Genomic DNA, 22,250 nt, shown 5'->3' on the forward strand with positions numbered 1-22,250 from the left:
AGAGAACTCTAGAGATGTGTAGACAACCCCCTTTGAGCATTCAGATTAATTCAGATGATCACTTGTGTTTGAGGAAATGACCCAAGGCTGGCGAAAGGAAACCTCTGAGGAAAGTTAATAGTGCTCGGCACTCTCACCGCATTGAGAATAGTGCCTGGTTGTATCAGCTAGGCTGGAAGACCTCAAGATTTATAAGGTATTGGGTAGCCTTAATTAATTAACTCATTCATTTCCTTCCTTCCTTCATTCAGGCTCTGTGAAAACTAAACCCCACATGGGGCTCAAACTCATGACCTAAGGACAATAGTCACCTGCTCTACCAACTGAGCCAGCCAGGCGTTGCGGTATTCGGTAGCATAAACGTGAGGATTTCAATTGAGTAGCGGAAACCATAATCCCTAGACTGAACAGTGCTCTGATTCCACCTGACAAATTTTAACATGAAGACCCAAAAGGATCAAACGGTTTTAAAACTTAACTGCATCCCAGAATAGTGCTCAAGAAAATTTATACAAAGATAAAAATATCAAGCACTCAAAAAGGCAAAAATCACAATGCCTGACATCAGATCAGAATTTACCAGTCATATAAGGAAATAGGAAAATTCAATTTAAAATGATGAAATCATCAAAACTGAACCAGAACACAGATATTAGAATCAGCAGGCAAGAAATTAAAAGTTATTACAGCTATATTTCTTATGTTCCAAAACATAGACTTATAAAAGATGAAAACATGGGACAACATTGAACTTCTAGAGATGAAAACTATCATACCAGAGATTTAAAATACACTGGATGGGATTAATGGCAGACTAGACATTGCAGAAGGAAATATTCATGAACTTGAAGATAGAGCAATACTAATTATCCATAGTGAAACAGAAGAACAGAGAACAAAATAAAGAACAGCATTAATGAGCTTTAAGATCACTTCAAGATGTCCAATATACACCTAATTTGAAGCTCGGAGAATCAGCCGAGAGAAGGATACTGAAAAAAATAATGGAAAAAATAATAGCTAAAAGTGTTTCAAGTTTGATGAATACTATAAGCCTTAGATCCAAGATGCTATGTGAATCCCAAGCACAAGTTTATTGAACTACCCCAACACCTACCAGAATCCAACTACTTACATCATTGTTAAAAGAATTGGAGGGGTGCCTGGCTGGCACAGTTGGTGGAACATGTGACTCTTGAGAGTTTATGCCCCATGTTTGGTGTAAAGATTACTTCAAACTAAAATCTTGGAAAAAAAAAAAAAAGCATTGGAAAGCAGAGGGGAAAAGTCACATTATGTACAGAGGAACAAAGATACAGATGGCAGCAGATTTTTCATCAGAAGCCATTTAAGCAAGAAGATAGTAGATAAAGGTCCTTGAAAGTACCAAAAAAAAAAAAAAGCAAACATCTTATATTTCTATATCCAGTAAAAATACCTTTCAAAAATGAAGGTGAAATCCCTGCTTCTCCCTCTCCCTCTGCAGCTCCCACTACTTGTGCTCTCCTGCTCTCTCTCTGTCAAATAAATAAAATCTTAAAAAAAAAAAAATATACTGTGGGGTTTATAGCATATATGAAAGTAAAATGTATGACAGCAATAGTACAAAGGTCAAGAGGGGAGAGATAGGTATGTAATTTGTAAAATTTTTATACTATACACACAAAGTAACACTACTTGACAGCAGATTGTTAAGTTTAAAGACGTATGATGTAAACCCTAAATCTATCACTAAAATAACAACATTGAGATGTCTACTGAGGCAAAAAAAAAAAAAAGGGGGGATCTTTAAAAAATATTCAGTGAATCCAAAAGAAGACAAAAAATTAGAAAAAGAACAAAGAGCAAATGGACAAATAGTGAATAGCGAGATAATAGACTTAAACCTAATTCTCACATTAAATGCAGATATTTTGAGCACTCCAAATACAGATATTGTTAGATTGGATATAAAAAAAGAAGATTAAAAAACACAACTATTTGCTGCCTATAAGAAGAACATTTTAAATATAAAGACATAAATAGGTTATACATAAAAGGTGCAAAAAATAAAATTACCTTGAATATAACATGCTAATCACTAGCCATGTAAATATATTAATACACAAAGTAGATTTCAGAGCCAAGAATATTGTGAGGAATATGGAAGCTTATATCATAAGAAAAATGGGTCAGTTCATCAAGAGACAATAAAAATCCAGGGGTGCCTGGGTGGCTCAGTCTGGTGAGTGTGTGACTCTTGATTTCAGCTCAGGTCATGATCTCAGTGTTCTGGGGTCTATGCCCACATAGGGCTGCGCACTCAGTGGGGAATCTGCTTGAGATTCTTTCTCCTCTGCCCCACCCCATGCTCACACATGTGCACGCACTCTCTCTTCAAACAAATAAATAAATCTTAAAAAAAAAAAAACTATACAAATCCTAAATGTTTATGTACCTAAGAATAGGGCTTCAAGATGGGTAAACACAAGCTGATAGGACTGCAAATAGAAGTAGAAAAATCCACAGTTACGGTTAGAGATTTCAGTATCCCTCTCTCAGTAATTAATAGAAGAAGTAGCAGCACCTGGCTGCTCAGTTGGTAGAACATACGATGCTTGATCTCAGGGTTGTGCATTTGAGCCCCAGGTTGGGTGTAGAGCTTACAAAAAAATAGAAGTAAATGGAAAATCAATAAAGAAATGGCACACTGTCAACCAACTTACCTAATTGACATTTACAGAATATTCCACCTAGGAACAGCAGAATTCACATTCTTTTCAAGTGCATATGGAACATTTACCAACATGGACCACATTCTAGGCTATAAAAGTAGTTTCAACTAATTTAAAAGAATTCATGTCCTTCAAAGTATATTCATGGGCCACCGTGGAATGAAAGTAGAAGTCAGTAACAGCAAGATCTCTGGAATATCCATGATATGTTAGTTTCTCGGAAACTAACACACTTCTAAATAACCCATGGATGAATGAATAAATTAAAAAGGAAATTAGGAAGTATTTTGAACTGGATGATAAATTTTTAAAAAACTGTGGTATAATTTAATGCCGTCCCCAACGAAATATCACCAGCTTTTTTCACAGAGCTAGAACAAACAATCCAAAAATTTGTATGGAACCACAAAAGATCCAGAATAGCCAAAGCAATTCTGAAAAAGAAAAACAAAACTGGAGGTATCACAATTCTGGATTTCAAGCTATATTACAAAGCTGGCACAAAAACAGACACATAGATCAATGGAACAGAATAGAGAACCCAGAAATGGACCCTCAATTCTATGGTCAACTAATCTTCGACAAAGCAGATGAGAATATCCAATGTAAAAAAGATAGTCTCTTCAACAAATGGAATTGGGAAAACTGGATAGCCACATGCAGAAGAATGAAACTAGACCATTTTCTTATACCATACATAAAAATAAACTCAAAATGGATGAAAGGTCTTAATGTGAGACAGAAAACCATCAGAATCCTAGAGGAGAACACAGAAACCTCTTTGACCTCGGCCTTAGCAAGTTCTTACTAGACATGTAGTCAGAGGCAAGGGAAACAAAAGCAAAAATGAACTATTGGGACTTCATCAAGACAAAAAGCTTCTGCACAGCAAAGGAAACAATCAACACAAATAAAAGGCAGCCTATGGAATGGGAGAAGATATTTGCAAAGGACATATCTGATAAGGGTTAGTATCCAAAATCTACAAAGAACTTACCAAACTTGACACTCAAAAAAAACAACCAGTTAAGAAATGGGCGGAAAACATAAATAGATACTTTTTCAAAAAGGACATCCAGATGGCTAACAGACCCATGAAAAGATGCTCAACATCACTCATCGTCACGGAAATGCAAATCAAAAACATGATGAGATACCACCTCTTTCCTCTAAGGATGGCTAAATTTAACAATACAAGAAACAACAGGTGTTGGTGAGAATGTAGAGAAAGGGGAACCCCCTCTTACATTGTTAGTGGGAATGTAAACTGGTTGGTCACTCTGGAGAACAGTGTGAAGGTTCCTCAGAATGTTAAAACTACCCTACGATCCAGCAATGCATTACTAGGTATTTACCCAAAGGATACAAAAATACATATTTGAAGGGATGCATGTCCCCCAATGTTTATAGCAACATTATCAACAATAGCTGAACTATGGAGAGAGCCCAAATGTCCATCGACTGATGAATGGATAAAGAAGATGTGGTGTGTGTGTACGTAAACACACACACACTGGAATATTACTCAGCCACCAAAAAGAATGAAGTCTTGCCATTTGCAATGACATGGATGGAGCTAGAGTGTATTACGCTAAGTGAAATAAGTCAGAGAAAGACAAATACCATATGCCGGCACTCATATGTGGAATTTAAGAAAGAAAACAGATGAACATATGGGAAGGGGAAAAGAAAAAAAGGACAGAGGGTAACAAGCCGTAGGAGACTCTTAAGAATAGAGAACAGACTGATGATTGATGGAGGGAGGGGTGGGGGAGGGGCTAGATGGGGGATTTTTTTTTTTTTAAAGATTTTTTTTATTTATTTGACAGAGAGAGACCAGTGAGAGAGGGAATACAAGCAGGGGGAGTGGGAGAGGGAGAAGCAGGCCTCCCGCTGACCAGGGAGCCCAGTGCAGGGCTTGATCCCAGGACCCTGGGATCCTGACCTGAGCCTAAGGCAGACGTTCAACAACTGAGCCACCCAGGCACCCTGGGGATGGGTATTAAGGAGGGTACTTGTTATGATGAGCACTGGGTGTTGTATGTAAGTGATGAGTTACTGAATTCTATCCCAGAAACCAATATTGCACTGTATATTAACTACCTAAAATTTAAATAAGAAAAAATTGTGGTATAATGTCAAAGAAAAGTAATTGGAGGGAAATTTATAGCACTTAACACCCTTACTAGAAGAGAAGAAAAATTGTAGGTCAAAGATCTCAACCTCCACCTTAGAAAAGCACAAGAAGGCAAAACAAATTAAAACAAAAAATGTAGGGCTGCCTGGGCGGCTCAGTAGGTTAATTGTCTGACTCTTAATTTTGGCTCAGGTCATGATCTCAGGGTTGTGAGATCTAGCCCCGCATTGGGCTCAGTGATGGGCGTGGAGCCTGCTTAAGAGTCTCTCTCTGCACCCCCCCAAATGTAGAGGAAAACATATAATAAAGATCTGAATAAAAATAATAATAGAGAAAATCAATGAAATCAAAATCTGGTTCTTTTAGTAGATGAATAAGATTGATAAAGTTCTAGCCAGATTTATCAGGATAAAAAAGAGAAAATATACAAATTAAAATATTAGCAATGAGAGACATAATATCTTTACATTTTATATAGATACTAAAAAGCTAATGGAGAAATTGTGAGTAACTTTATGTCAATAATATGATGACTCGGATGAAATGGACACATTTTCAAGGACACAAACTACCAAACCTTATGTACGGTAAACTCGATAATTCGAATACACATGTATCTAGTTTTCAACAATTGAATTTGGATTTACAAACCTTAGCAGATCTAAATAGATTCCCTGTGGAATTTTGCCAGATATTTGAAGAAGAAATAGTATCGAGTATATAGAAATCCTTCTAGAATATTTATGGAGAGGAAAGAATTTCCACATTGTTCCAGGAGTCCAACATTGTCATGATTCTAAAAGCAGAAATAACACATTATGAGTAAACTGCAGGCCTATATCTCTCCTATATGTGGATGAAAAATTTCTAAATGAAATGTTTGCAAATGAAATCTAACAGTACATAAAAATGATAAGACATCATGAACTGGTGGAGTTTATCCCAGGAATTCAAAGTTAGTTTAGTATCTGAGAGTCAATCCATGTAATTCACTGCATTAGCAGATTAAGCAAGAAAACTGTATGATCGTATCAATTTGTACATAAAAAACAGTTGGTAGAATATAACATCCATTTCTGATAAAACCTCTCAACAAACCAGGGATAGGAGGACATTTCTTCAACCCGATAAAAAGCATCTACCCAGGTAGTATCATCCTTAAGCTGAAAGACTGAATCCATTTCCTCTAAGATTCAGGAGATCCATAGAGAGCAACAATCATTCCCAATAGAGTGAAGGACGGGTACTCATTTCATTCAACCCTCTAGTCCCTACCACATTTCCCAACAATATCTTGCATGTGGTTAATACTTAAGAAAAATATTTTTCTTGTGGTGAGAACTTTGAAGATTTACTCCCACAGTAACTTTCAAATATACAATGCAGAATTATGAACTTCAGAAATGTAATCACCAGTGGAACGTTACATCCCCATGACTTTTTTTATAAATGGAAATTTGTACCTTTTGACCCCCTTCCTCCAACCCCCCCTCCCAAGCACCAATCTGTTCTCTAGAAGTTCGGGTTTTCTTGTTGTGTTTTTAGACTACACGCAGAAGTGATATTATATTTTTGTTTGTTTTTTTTTCTGTCTCACTACACTTAGCATAATGCACTCGAGGTCTATCAGTCTTGTAGAAGAAGCCATAACAGATCTCCTGGCTTCTTGTTCAGTACTTCTTCCTCTGCACAATGTTTAAAAAATTGTACTTGCCATACAGCTCCTTGCTCGTAATGTAACACGGTTTGGTTTGGTGTTCGTTTTTATGTGCCGGATTCCTAGACTTACTACAAGGCTGCGCAGGACAGGGTGTGCGTTGAGGTGGCTGGTGTTTCTACCCTCCTGTCTATTCACTCTGTCTTTGTTCTGTCTCCTCTTGTCAACCTCACTGCCTGTTTTGGTAGTACTGCTTTCATTCGTTCTGCTTTTAAAACCAAAAGTTCTTGGGGTGCCTGGGTGGCTCAGTCAGTTAAGCATCTGCCTTCGGCTCAGGTCATGATCCCAGGGTCCTGGGATCGAGCCCTGCATCAGGCTCTCCCTGCTCAGTGGGAGCCTGCTTCTCCCTCTCCCTCTGCCTGCCGCTCCCCTTGCTTGTGCTCTAGCTTTCTCTCTCTGTGTCAAATAAATAAATAAAATCTTTAAAAAAATAAATAAAAGCACAAGTTCTTTCTTTTCTGCGTCTAGGTATCTGGGAGTTCCTTTTGGTGTTTATTCTTTTCTGATCACTTCTTTCTCTCCACTGATTGATGGTTATGTGTACTTTGTCTAAAGGACCAAATAATTTCATCTGTGGTGTTTAGTAGTAATAGTGATGATGTGTGCGATCTAGAATAAACCATTGCTTTTTAGTGTTCATATCCCCCCACATAAACAAATAAACATATTAAAGAATAAATTGTGTGCCCCTGGCAGATACTTTTTAGAATCTTCATTTTATTTAACATTTTTTACTTTCTCGATATTTTCAATTTATTTAATGTTCCCAAGTCTACTTGTCTTTACATAGGGTAATATCATACTGGCAAGCAAGGCATAAATTGTCCATGTAACTGTAACTTCTTAATTTCCTCTCCTTCTTCTCATCCAACCCCATTTGCAAAAAAAAAAAAAAAAATCAGTAACAGTACTGTATATTGCATTCTTTTGTATAGGATTTATTCAGTAGTATGGACAACCAAGCTCCTCCATGGCAGTCAATGGGATAATCAGTGACATTTGCCTATGTTGTCAGGTCAATTTAATTCTTTCATTTTCAAACAACCTTGTCATTTACACAGGTTGGCTCTGATTCACAGGCTATAATAGCCAAGGGGTTGGTTACTTCCATTTGAATTTTTAAAATGCAAATGTAAGGCTCTGAAAGCAGCATGAGGTATGAAAAAGCTTTCCAAGTGCTAGAAGGGCAAAATGCAGAGAGGCACCCACATACACTTATAATGGCCCTAAATACTCCTGTTGCAGAAAGGAAAACGGGAGAGTCCTGAAGTGTTTTGCTGCCTCAGAGAATACAAATGGAAAATCTGTGTCTAATGACTTTTCACTCACAGTGCAGTTCAGCTGGAGGAAAAAAAATTCTTATGTAAGAGGATTTCATTGTAAATAAAATGAATCACTGACAAATTAAAAAAAAAAAAAGGCACAAAAAGACCTTACTATAAGCAAAGACAAAAAATGGCTCTAAAGATGACCTAGTTTTTTTTTTTGGAAGTGTTTGTAGCAAAGATAGAGAACATATGTACTGTTCTCGATGCAGACATAAAGAGCAAGATCCATTAATTTTCCATTAACCTGGTGGGTTTCTAGGTGTGTAATTAATGATCTATCATTATCTGTATCTCCCTGAAGTTCAAAAATTGAGAAAATGTCTGGGTTATTCAGGCCCTAAAGCAGTTTATATGAACTCTACAAAAATTAAGGCAAAAAAAGGTTTTGATTAGAGTATTATTAATAACGGCTTCTGTTCTCCATTTCACCATGCATGTTGGTAGGCAGCATAAGACAGCCATCCAAAATGCTTCATTGGAATTCTTAGTGGACTGAGAATAAACATTTCTTTTTTTTTTTTTTTGGAAAGACAACATTTTATTACTTTTACGTACAGAAGACTCAACAGCGTCCACTTAGCCCAGTTTGGTGGCCAGTTCTTTAGCCTTTGCCTTTTCCAGCTTGGCGATGCAGCCACAGACTTCCGACCCAGGACATTGCCTCCCCAGTGGCGTTGGATCTCATCATATCTGTCATTGTAATTGGTCCTGATGGCTTCCACCAGCTTTGCCAGAGCTCGTTTGTCTTCCAAGTTGACCTGTGTGAAGGCGACAGTGGTGCGGGTCTTCCTGTGGACCAGACGCCCCAGCCTGGCCTTCCCCTTGAAAATGCAGTAGGGAACCCCCATCTTACGACACAGGGCAGGCAGGAAAACCACCAGCTCAATGGGATCCACATCATGTGCAATCACTACCAGCTGAGCCTCCTTGTTTTCCACCAAGGTGATGACAGTGTTAACCCCAGCTCGAAGGACAGGTGGCCTCTTAGTGGGAACATCCCCTTTGCCCGCAGCTTTCTCCTTGGCCCGGGCCAGCAATCTCTGCTTCTTTTCCTGCTTTGTCTCTAGTCTGTTCTTGTGGGCCAGCTTAAGCAGTTGAGCAGCTGTCTGGCGGTCCAAGGCCTGGGTGAACTGGTTAATTGCGGGAGGCACTTTTAGACATTTATAGAGAATAGCCCTTTGCCGTTGCAGCCGGACATAGTGGGGCCATTTGACAAAGCGGGTGAGGTCCCTTTTGGGCTGGATGTCCTGTCCGATGCCAAAATTCTTGGGCCTCTTCTCGGACAGGGGATTGACCGCCTTCTTGGCCTTCCGCTTCTTCACAACAGCAGGCACCGGGGCCACCTTCTTCCCCTTCGCCTTCTTCCCTTTCGGCATCTTGGGTTGCTGGAGGAGAGAGGAGAATAAACATTTCTATATTCCACATTAAAATGTTACCTGATTTGCATTAAAGTGTTACCAAGAATTTCATCTCCACAGGAAAAATAAAAATATAATGTGCTGGGGCGCCTGGGTGGCTCAGTCGTTAAGTGTCTGCCTTCGGCTCAGGTCATGATCCCAGGGTCCTGGGATCGAGCCCCACATCGGGCTCCCTGCTCCGCAGGAAGCCTGCTTCTCCCTCTCCCACTCCCCCTGCTTGTGTTCCCTCTCTCGCTGTGTCTCTCTCTATCAAATAAATAAAAAAATCTTAAAATATATATATATATATATAATGTGCTTATTTTATTTATGACAAATAATTAAGGCAATTATAAGATCTCAGCTTTCTCTAGGGTGCTTCATGAAACTAGAAATTGTTCCATAGATACAGTAAAAATGGACCTCAGATAGTTTCTGTCCCTAGTAAGTGGAAAAACCTTGTAGTTTTAGCTGATGCAACAAGATGTCTTAACCTCTCTGAATTTAATATTCTCAATCTTTGTACATGGGGAAAATGTTTGGAGATAAAGGCAAAAGAAAAAATAAATTTCCTTACTACTTACAGTCCGTTGACAAGTCCTTGAAACAGGCAGAGTGACCTTCCCCTAGCAACTCAGCTGCCTCGATGTTAATACTTTGCTAAGGGCAAAAGGCAATCTTAGCTTAACATTATCCCGACCCCCCAGGATCCTGTAAGTCTACCTTAACATAAAAATTCCTTTGGAATCTTCCTTTATCTCTAACCCCCAAGATGTATGTTGGCAATCATCCTTCAAGCATATGACTCACCGATATACATCTGAAGGGTCTCATGACTAGGGTTTTATTAGACAGTAATAAATGACATTTTCCTAACAGTAGCTAGCCCCTTCAAGGTCCTGGAAACCTTATTTCCAAAATTCCTTAGAGACTTATGCTCTCCCTAACACCCTCCCAACTTGCAAGTATATATTGGATCACTCCTCACGACCCCGGTGCAGCTCCTTCTGCCCACGGGTCCTGTCCCCAGTGCTTTAATAAAACCACCTTTTTGCACTGATGACATTCCAAAAATTCTTTCTTGGCCATCGGCTCCAAACCCCAACCATTTCCTTTATCAGTACTGCTCTTACTCATCACTAAGGTAGGGTGGAAGAAAGAATATGGTAAGGTTTACAAACACTGTTATGGTTGGCGCTGAATACTTTCGTTTCTCTGGGTGCTGAAATGGTCAATGGTGATTAGGTATAGATCAGAGTTGACCCACCATGAAGCCTCCTAGAAACTCTGTCACTTACCCTCTTCTCTGTAGGGTAAGTGTAGAGCCTGCAGCTTGAAGTTGATGAGTTTTCTTTGTAAGGAACCCAGATCCATTTCTTACTCTATCCAGCCCTGGTAATCCTTTACCCATATCTAACTTTAAATAGAGTTTATTTGCTTTCTTTTCAGGTCTGTGTACTTTTCAGCTCTCTCTTATTTAAATACCTGGCTATGTATATGGGATCCATCAGGTTATGAAAAGTGGAAACGCCTTTGTTTGCTGAAATAGACTCAGGAAAACGAGTTATTTGGTGCAGCTCTGCCATATACTTCATTTCTACTTCTGTTACAGATCATTTCTACTTCTGTTACAGATCTTAGACTAGCATGTTTCTAGTCTTTACCATTCGTGTACCTGTCCGAATCCTCCGCTGGATTGTAAGTTCTTTGGAGGCCACATTGGTGTCTTAGTTGTGTGACCTTTAAAGTTGAACTCAATACCTGACACAAAACAGATAGAACAAATGTTTGTTGATTCAGTAATTTACAAAGACTCTCCTCTTTAAGAGGTAGATGATATGTTTTTTGCCTGTCAAATGAGCAGACATCAAGAAGAATGATAATTCCAAGTACCGGGGAGACGGCAGAGGAACTAGGTAGCTGTATTAGTATTTACACTGTCCTTAAATTATTTTTAATGGCAGTTGAGTATAAATCAGGCAATGTTCATGGAATGCATTTGGACAATGTGTTTTAAAGTCTTAAATATTTTCATGCCTTTTGACCCTTCACTTCTAGAATTTCTTTCTTTGGAAAACAAATGGTTGCTATAATTTAGCTATAAGAATCATCATAGCAGGCTTGAATATAATAGGAAAAGTAAACAACCTCAATATCTAATAATAGGAAAGCAGTTAAATAGACTGTGTAATATGCATACATTTGCAACTACTAAGAAACAATGTTTCTTTATTAAGAAACACCTTTATTAAGACTGAAAGAATGTTCCCTATAGACTTGAGTTGGGGAGAACAGTTTACACTTCCATTTTTTTTAAAAGATTTTATTTATTTATTTGACAGAGAGAGACAGAGCAAGAAAGGGAACACCAGCAGGGGGAGTGGGAGAGGGAGAAGCAGGCTTCCCGCGGAGCAGGGAGCCCGATGTGGGGCTCCATCCCAGGACCCTGGGATCATGACCTGAGCCGAAGGCAGACCCTTAACGACTGAGCCACCCAGGCGCCTGCACGCTTCCATTTTTAATACACATCTCTTTTTCTATATATCTATACTTATCTATACATAAGGACTGAATAGCCATATGCCAAAATGTTAATAATGTTTATTTTGGAGTGGCTTAATTATATATGTTTTAAATTTTCTTTTACTCTGCTGATTAGTGTCCTCTTTACTGAAGTGAATGTTTAGCACTCACCTTAAATTTGTTTCTAACTGAATACAAGGAAGGTAGGGGAAATGATTGAACAAATGAATAATTACAAAATACTTATTAACAGTTTCATGCTGATTCCATTCCTGATGGCTTAGCCCCAAGTCAGTGAAGTGCAAATGAGAATATGAATTTTAAAAAGGGTAATAGAGGTCATCCTGGTTTTCCATTTTAAAGAGAACTGACATGGAAAGAGGACACTTTTGCATTTTGGGTAAAGAATATTTGGCAAGAAAATGACTAAATATGTGGCAAAAATGTTATTAAACATATTTTTAAGCAATTAAAAGAATTTTTATTACCCTGTTATTTGGAAATACCCAGTGATTTTCAAAGAAAAATATCTTTAGGTAACCAGATTGTCTTATACTTTTCCGCTTTGAATGTCAGTCTTTTTTTCTTAAGATATGAAAGTCTGGTTTTAATATCAGACAGAATATGCAGAAAGAACCAGCATGATAATTTGAGTATGGCCTGCTCAAAACACATATACACATTCTTTGCTGAATGATTTAGTCTACTGATGTCTTTTTAAAGATTTGAAGACTATGGGTGATCCTATAATAACAGTGCCAACTTTCTTTATTCAAAGATAAAGCTTCACTGTTTTGTTTCCCAGAAATTCCACGGAAAAACAATGTTGAGCACTTTGGCATCTGCTTTAAAGCAGATCTGCATCACTTCTTAGGAAGTGAGAATTTCAAAGAAACATAATTTCCACTGCCAGAGGGGAGAGGGTTTGTGATAAGGGAGGGACTGGGAGACACCTGCAGCGTTGAGAAGTGTCTGTCGAGAAGAATGCTGCACCTGGCATCTTGCTCTAATATTTCTCTCTTCTGTAGAAGCCAGTATAAGATAGGTCCATCTGGATTTAGGTACTAGTGTGTCCAGGGGATTTTATAACAAAGGTGAGTTGCCTATGTAGTAACCCTGTTACGGGGATTTCAAGGGCAAATTCACATTTGGATAAATGCAGATTCAGAGCGGCGAATTTCCTTTTATCGATTTGCTTCCTTCCATCTTTTTCCTTCTCATTGTTCTTTCTCCACCCGTCCCCTGCAGCGGTTTATTATACTGACGTGAGCATCAGTGGTTGTGTGGATTACATCCCCCATTGATGAATGCTAAGGGAATCAGTTTGTATTTCCTTAGGTGCCAAATGACCTGCAGAATGCAAAACTTATAAAGTAGACCTAAAGAAACACTCAGGGTCCTGTCACGTAATTGAAACAAATGTATTTTCTCCTTGAATTATTGAAATGATCAGAATTATATATCCTGCTTTATTATTTTTCATGGTACTTAACTACCTCTTGGCAGAGTCTATATTCAAAAAAATTTGTATTTGTTGTTGTCTTTTTCTTCCCTCTAACATGTAAACTATGTGAATAAAAGGAATTTGTCTTGTCCTCTATTGTATCAGCCGCCCTTAAAAGATCCTGGCTCATAGTAGGTGCTCAGTAAATACCTGTTGAATTATGTTGATTTTCCATGATATTTTCCTTGTATGGATAATAGTAGACCTATATTTATGTTTTTGATTGGACCATCCTTTTAAAGTTTTACCAGAAGGTTCACGCTGTAATCACTTTTAAATTCTGAATACTTAATCTGTCCCATTTGATGGTAACTCAGTGGTTAGAAAATGGTGCGCATGGGGCGCCTGGGTGGCTCAGATCGTTAAGCGTCTGCCTTCGGCTCAGGTCATGATCCCAGGGTCCTGGGATCGAGTCCCGCATCGGGCTCCCTGCTAGGCGGGGAGCCTGCTTCTCCCTCTTCCTCTGCCTCTCTCTCTCTCTGACTCTCATGAAAATAAATAAAATCTTTAAAAAAAAAAAAGAAAGAAAGAAAATGGTGCACATGACTGTAAGGTTTGTGTTCTGCTTCATTTTTCCAAATATTTATTGACCGCTTGCTATATTTCTGTTCATGTGCTCATTGCTGGAGATGGGCACAATATAGTCCTTGATCTAAATGAGCTCATTGTCGAAGAGACAGCCTTGTAAAGAAGTGATGTTGATCTCGTACACTATGTGTGAAAATCGAGGGCCATGGTCATTCAAAGGAGGATGTGATTAACTCCAGTGGTTGGGAATCAAGATTGAAGTCATGGTCCTTTGCCTTCAAGGCATTCACAAACAAGTAAGGCAGACAGACACATAAATAGTATAATTTACTGTATCTTGTATTAGAGATACAAATCAACTAACAAGACCACTTCAAGAAACTAACAGTTCTGCTTAAGGCATTAGGATAAGCTTTTATGGAATAGTTGGTATTTACATCGGGCCTTGGAGTCCCTAGGCACAATGGGCATGGAGGGTGGAATGGATTTGGGGTAAGAGCAAGTGCACAGAAATTAGAGTAGCTGAAATGCAGTAGAACAGAAAGAAGGTCCAGAAATTAAAGCCAGAAGAGTAGAATCCAGATTACGAACTATATGGAATCCTATGTTTAGGAACCTATACAGTAGACCATAAATAATTGTGATATTGATTGAAGACTTAGGTGTTCCTGTTTCTGTCTGGTCTTAGTTCCATGGGCTAACTTTAGCGGTGTTCATCCCCGGTTGATATAACTCTGGGAAATAAAATTTCTACCAGCAAGGCCCAGAGAAATGTTGAAAACTCAACTTATTAATGGACAATGATAAATATTTCGGTCAAAAGGGTTGGAATACTTGTTTCATCTCTTATTTGGAAAATCACAATTGGAGCACAATTAGATGAATGAGAAGGTAAAGTGAGTTGTTGTCATTAAGAAGACAAATCTGTGGAGGCATCCAGCTGGCACGGTCAAAGCACACAACTCTTGATATTGGGGTCGTGAGTTCGAGCCCCCCATTATGTGTAGAGATTACTAAAACACAAACGAAACCCCCCCCCCAAAACAAACCAAAAAAACTCCACTTAAGAACGAAGTCAATCTGTGCTAACCAAGTGAACCAAATGCTCTTCTTACAAAGTTGTGCCTGGCTCACAAACCCAGCCAGGTATCTGAAGGAGGCTTGATCTGACTTTGAATTGTGTTAAATGACTTTACCTGATTCGCAGTCTCCCGATTTCTCTCTGGTACCCAATTCAAGAATGTACACTGCATTGCTCTATAATTCAGAAAGACTTTCAAACATTACTCACTCTTATTGCTTTGTATAGAAAATTCCCACTAGGGCTATGAGTGGACCCAGGGTATTCATCCATCAATCCTTTTAATTTCTTCTCAACGTTGTGCTTTAAGGTAAGAAAAACGAAATATCAAGTAAATAATGATAATGTCCACCATAGCCAAAACATCTATCTTTGACTTTGAAGTGTAAAAACAAGAATTTACCTATTATTTCATGGAATTAAGGACCCCAAACTGAAATCAATACATGGTAAAATTTAACAATGGCAACAAAAATCCATTCAATAATTCCAAATGCGGCCAATTTACAGAATATGTCAGGACATGGGAAAATAATAACTCTAGAAGTAACTATGAGGGAGAGGAGTGGAGGGAGGGAAGGAGAGATAACAGAGAGATTAGTAAGTTGGAGGGAAGAGGACTCATGCTCACAAAAGCAGATCTCACTTTCAACTTTGTCATGGGCTACCTGAGAGAAGGTACGTCAAAAACAACCATTTGAAGCAAGAATTTTGTGGCTACTCTTGATAGATTTTTTTTTCTTCTTTCATTCCTGCCATCTGTTTTGTGAAGGATAAGCTGAAGTGCAACATCACCGAGAGGAGGAGTAGGTATTTGTTGAAAATTTGCAGGAGGAACAAGGAAAGAAATGTTCTCTATCCTTCCAAGATCGTGCAACATTGCCTCAAGTCTATAAATGTTTGAAAGCCACATTTATGTGGGAAGTTTTGAATAGCCTTTTTTGGCTGTGTAAGAAACGTCCTCTTAACTAGGTATTTTTCAGCTCATCTGACGTTTATTACTTAGTCTGACATTATTTGAAATACCCCGAAGGAAAGATGAATGTGGGATCTAATTCAGAGTTCTCAGAGGAATGGAAAGGCATTTTGACCCCCTTCTAGACCATTCTGGCCTTGGTTTTGTCTTCTTTCTTTTAACTTAGCCTCTGGTTATTGAGCTCATTCTGCACCCAGGAGCATGGTTTATTTTGAGTTTCATTAAGAAAGTGACTGACAATTAAAAACAAAATCTTCAATGTTGGATGACTTTTGTGTATTGGAGCTGCTGGAAAGGAAGCTTGAGACATGGAGAAACCACATTGGAAAGTTTAATGTGGGACTATGTGAAGCAAATGTTTTTGTAATTCATGTCCATGGCTCCCAGTGGTTGGATCTTCCCCACTGTGCTGTATACTTTCCTGTACAAGCATTTGATCATTTATTCAACAAACCTATATTAACAAGGGCTCACCTTTTATTAGGGAACTGGAAATACACAAATGAATAAGGTGTTACATCCTCTCTTACGGAGCTGATGGCATCAGAGGGAATATAGAGCAAAAAACCAGCAATTATAATTCATAAGCATAAGAGCTTTGATAGGCATATACAGAGAGACAGGATTCTATGAAGACACATAGGAAGACACTTAAATTGTCACCGGAGGCTTTATGAAAGAAGATAAAGCTTGAGTTTGTAGGGTAGGAAAAATAATTTGCCTTTTACCCTTCTAGGTTCTTGGCTGATATCCCCCTGTAATAAAAGCCAGATTGATAGGAAAAGAACAAACAGAAGTTGAATAACATGTATACCTCCTGTGTACAAGGGAGATACCAGAAAAGCTGATTTAACTCCCCAAAATGGCCCAAGACATCACCTTAAATAGTATTGCCATCAGTAAAGAAAATAAGATGTTGGGGTTGGGGGGCCAGTTATGGGAGGTTTTCAGGCAAAGACCCCTAAACAAGGGTTAAGTTGTTATGCAGATTTAAGTCCCTGCCTTTTCTACTGATAAGAGTTTCTAGAGATTTACTCCTTCTCCTTCTCCTAGTACAGAGAGGAATACATCCTACAGATGGAGGTTTTCCTTATATCTACTAGGTTTTCAGTGCTTTTCCTGTGTCTGCTGTTTCCTAAGAATAACCAGCTGAAGGAAATGCAAACTGTACTTTTTACGATGAGATATCACCTTGCACCAGTGAGAATGGCTAGTATCAAAAAGACAAGAAATCACAAGTACTGGGGAGGATGAGGAGAAAAGGGAACCCTCGTGCACTGTTGTTTGGAATGTAAATTGGTACAGCCACTGTGGAAAACGATATGGTGGTTCCTCAAAAAATTGAAAATAGGAATACTGTACGATCCAGTAATTCCATTTCTGGGTATTTATCCAAAGGAAATGAAAACACAAATTTAGAAAGATACATGCACCCCTATGTTTATTGCAGCATTATTTACAGCAAAGATAAGGAAGCAACCTAAGTGTCCATCAATAGATGAACAGATAAAGAAATGGTGCTGTGTGTGTACATATTCCATTGTGTGTGTGTGGGGGGGGGCGGTGTATATCAGCCATTAAAAAGAATGAGATCTTGCCATCTGTGAAAGCGTGGATGAATCTAGAGGTTATTACACTAAGTGAAATAAGTTAGACAGTTTAGCAAACTGTTTCTTAGGATGGGAAGAATTTTCTCTTGGTTGCCTGCTTTATCCATTACTTTCTTTTACTTTCAGAAAGTAACAATTTCTCGTTTGACAAATATTGAGAATAGTCCCCATTTTGAACCTGTTGCATCCTTAGATCCTTCTGCCCAATTAGCTAATTAAGAGTTATACATAATCAGTCAAGAGCAAAATCATGAAAGTTTCACTTCAATAATTTGTGAATAGTCATCTTATGGCACTGGCATTTGTTTTGACAAATGAAATTGTGTCCAAAACACAGAGACAGAGAAATATAAATACCATATGATTTCACTTATATATATAATCTAAGAAACTAAACAAAGAACAAAAGAGGAATAGATTCACAAATCTAGAAGACAAACTGGTGGTTTCCAGAATGAGAGATGAGCAAACTAGGTTAAGAGGATTAAGAGGTACAAACTTCCATTTAGAAATTAATGAATAAATGAAGTCCCATGGATAAAAATTATAGGGAATATAGTCAATAATATTGTTATAACTGTATGGTGGCACGTGGTACTACATTTATCATGATGAGCATTTCATAATGTATATAGTTGTCAGCTCACGATGTTGTATATTTGAAACTAAGATAATAATGTATGTCAAGTATACTTCAAAAAGGAGGAAAAAAATTCTCGGTCTTCCCAAAAGCTAGTGAAGAGAAATGGGTTGTAGAATCAACAATAGATCACAACAGCATGAGTAAACAAGTATGTAAAGCTATTTCTTACAAGAAAAAAAACCAAACAAACCAAGTGGCTCAAAATAATCCTTATGTCAAAGATTGGGGTAGTATATTCTGCTCCCCTTCAAGCTGAATCAGGAAATTCAGAGTGAAAAGGATTGTCCAGGTAGAAGAAATTACATATGTCAAAGCATGGACATATATAGGGAACTGTTAATATAGTATATGACTGGAGGGTAGGGGGTGTTGAAAGAGGGTCTCGGGAAATGAGGTCAAAGATATAGACAGGAGTTAGCATGTCACGTGCTGGTTTGGGGAGTTTAAAATAAAGTCACACATCTATTTTATTTCCAGCGGTAAGTCTTTGTAGGTTTTCAGTGGTGTATATACCCCGCTTTTCATCTAGCTTCCCTGTAGTTGTTGCCTTTTATTTATTTATTTATTTTTATTTGAGAGAGAGAGAATGAGACAGAGAGCACATGAGAGGGGGGAGGGTCTGAGGGAGAAGCAGACTCCCTGCCGAGCAGGGAGCCCGATGCGGGACTCGATCCAGGGACTCCAGGATCATGACCTGAGCCGAAGGCAGTCGCTTAACCAACTGAGCCACCCAGGCGCCCTGTTGCCTTTTATATAGTGCTTATTAAAGCTTTATTGACTTTGAACCTACTGTCAGGCTAGTGGACTGAAAGAATAGCCCTGAAAGAGCTCAGGTAATGGGGTTAATGAGTCTAGATTGGAAAATATTCTTTGTGTCCTTAGTTTGAGACCCCAAGAAATGGTCTGCCATACTGAAGTTTCTGTTAAGGGATAGTTTCGAGGTACTGACCATTTCAGCCTAGGAGGTATGGGTGAATGCCCTTCTTGGTGAGTTGACTCATGATCCTGGTTTTGTTTTTTAGTTTTTCAGAACAACATCTCGTTAGATCAGTTTACCCATGCTAATCAAAGTCCCACAGATCAGATATCCTAAACATACATTTTCTTGATTTATGATAAAGATTGTATCCGGCTGTATACTTGGTATCAATCTTTTGCACAGGACACACCCTCCTGTTTGGACAGTTTACTCTGGAGGTCAGATGGTATGTCAGAATATTACTTTGAGAATAAAGAGTTAGAACAAAGGGAATGTGATGTTCTCCGTGGACATTTCCATCACGCTAGGGTGGTGTGACAGATTGTCCTTCTCCACTCCTGAAATAATAATCTCCAGAGCACTGGTACTTGTTTTTAGAATCAGAGCACTGATTCTCCTGGGCAGAGCATACTGACATATTCTCACACTATGGCTCTCCCTAGAATCCATGCAAACGCCATCCCATCCCCACTTTTATGACAGGGTTTGTCACAGCCTAGTTTACGTTACTCCTAGTTTGGTCTGCATGGAGACTGAGTTGACATTGAACACTCATCAGCAGCATATTTGCAAACTGTTTCTTAGGATGGGAAGAATTTCTCTAGGTCACCTGCTTTACCCATTACTTTCTTTAACTTTCAGAAAGTAACAGTTTCTTGCTTGACAATTATTGAGACTAGTCCCCATTTTGAACCTGTTGCATCCTTAGATCCTTCTGCCCAATTAGCCAATTAAGTTATACATGATCAATCAAGAACAAAATCATGAAAGTTTCACTTCAATAATTTGTGAATAGTCATCTTACGGCACTGGCATTCATTTTGACAAATGAAATTGTGTCCAAAACACACACAAAAATATTAAAGCAGGTCTCTGAGGGAACTCCAACCTATTTTTATCTTCTCATTTTAGATGGGGAAACTGATGCTCACAGAGGGTGAGAGATTTTCCCAGGCAGCTCAGCTTGTTGGAGGCAGATTGAGGACTAGAAGCTGATTCTCCTGATTCCTAGTTCAGTGCTATTTTTACTCTACCACTTAGTACTCATAAAATATGTACAAAGATAAGTATGGAGAAGCAAACTGGTTTCTGCATTGAATGATCTCTGCAACGTACTCTTTGACAATTCTGACTAGAAAATCCCCATTGAAATCTTCAAACACTCTTTTGATGGACAAAAAAATGAGCGATGGCAGGGATCATTTTTGCTGTTGGAAATTTCCACTAGTGCCCCTGTACATTGATGTATTTTCTGACCCTTTTTTCTTATTCAAACAGCCTATTTTGGTGCCATTTACTTGAAAACACACTCATGCTTTTAAAAATTGAATGTTAATTGAATGGAGCACTGGGTGTTATACGCAAACAAAGAATCATGGAGCACTACATCAAAAACTAGTGATGTAATGTATGGTGATTAACATAACATAATAAAATAAAATTAAAAAATTGAATGTTAAATATCATGTACATAAACACAGAATATTTATTGAATATTATGAACATAGTATACTTCTGCCAGAAATCCTGGGCAGTGTAATATAGCATGGATACATTTGTTTGTGTGGGGATGGTTGGCACTTGTTGGGAGTATTTTTATTGCTGTATGAGAACAGTATGAGCTGTATGCATTTCCAGGGCTCTTACTATATCAGAGATATTTTATTCTTGTTTAGGTTTTATAACTTGAGCTGGCCTTGATAACTAGGTAGGGCTGACTCAAGAAGATAGGTAGAAGATTCTCAGGAGCAGTTTGGATTTCCCTTTGAGTGCAATGGTTATCTTTCCTGGCTGACTATTCATCCAAAATGGGAACTGTCAGATGATGGAGAGCTGGCTCTTGGATGTTTGATTTGGGTGAATGGCAAGTCCTAGCTCCTGTTTGGGTCTCAACGTCCATCTCTGGAAAATGAGAAGGATAAAATTATCTCCTAGGTCCCTAGCAGTTCTGACATCATATAATTATTTGATTCTTTAATTTTTCTGTTAATATTGAGTGCTTGATCATTCAGGATCTGTGAAAGATCTAGCATCTAAGCCGTGGTACACTGTATGCTACCTAGGCTAGGGTTTCTAGCTCTTTCTTTTCAGCCTAGACCTGTACCCTTCTCCCAGACCTACCACTCTGGTCCATGAAAATAACTACCTGTGTGTATTCCATTGCATCCATAGCTCTTGCCTTTTTTCAATTAAGTTTTAAATTTTAATTCCAGTATAGTTAACACACAGTGTTTCTATTAGTTTCAGGTATACAATATAGCGATTCAACAATTCTATACACAACTCAGTGCTTATCTGATTAGTGGACTCTTTAATCCCCATCACCTATTTTACCCATCCCCGCACCAAACCTCCCCTCTGGTAACTATGAGTTTGTTCTTTATAGTTAAGGGTCTGTTTCTTGGTTTCTCTCTCTCTTGCTTTCTTTTTCTCTCTTTCCTTTGCTTGTTTCCCCCCGCTCTAGTTCCACATGAGTGAAATCATATGGTACTTGTCTTTCTCTGACTTATTTCCCTTGGATTGTCCTCTCCAGCTCCATCCATTTTGTTGCAAATATCAAGACATCATTCTTTTTGTGGCTGAATAATATTCTATTTTATATATATATATATATATATATATATATATATATATACACACACACACACATATCACATCTTCTTTATCCATTCATCAATGGATGGACACTTGGGCTGCTTCCATAATTTGTCTATTGTAAATAATGCTGCAATAAATATAAAGGTGCATGTATCCCTTTGAATTAGTGTTTTTTGTGGGTTTTTTTAAATACTACCTAGTAGTGCAATTACTAGATCATAAGGTAGTTCTATTTTTAACTTTTTGAGGAACCTCCATACTGTTTTCCACAGTGGCTGCACCAGTTTACATTCCCACCAACACTGCAAGAGGGTTCCTTTTTCTCCACATCATCGCCAACACTTGTTGTTTCTTGTGTTTTTGATTTTAGCCATTTTGACAGGTGTGAGGTCATATCTTATTTGTAGTTTTTATTTGCATTTCCCTGATGGTCAGTGATTTTTTTTTTTTTTATTCTTATGTTAATTCCCATACATTACATCATTAGTTCTAGATAAAGTGTTCCATGATTCATT

The 22,250-nt window shown here is 38.3% G+C and overlaps 1 pseudogene; it reads right to left on the minus strand.

Moving 5' to 3' along the window:
* Positions 1 to 8,457: 8,457 nt before the first annotated feature.
* On the minus strand, positions 8,458 to 9,288 carry LOC102740941 (large ribosomal subunit protein eL8 pseudogene; annotated as a pseudogene).
* Positions 9,289 to 22,250: the final 12,962 nt, after the last annotated feature.

Source organism: Leptonychotes weddellii, chromosome X, assembly GCF_054177405.1.
Source record: "Leptonychotes weddellii isolate Sample4059 chromosome X, ASM5417740v2, whole genome shotgun sequence".
NCBI classification, from domain to species: domain Eukaryota; kingdom Metazoa; phylum Chordata; class Mammalia; order Carnivora; family Phocidae; genus Leptonychotes; species Leptonychotes weddellii.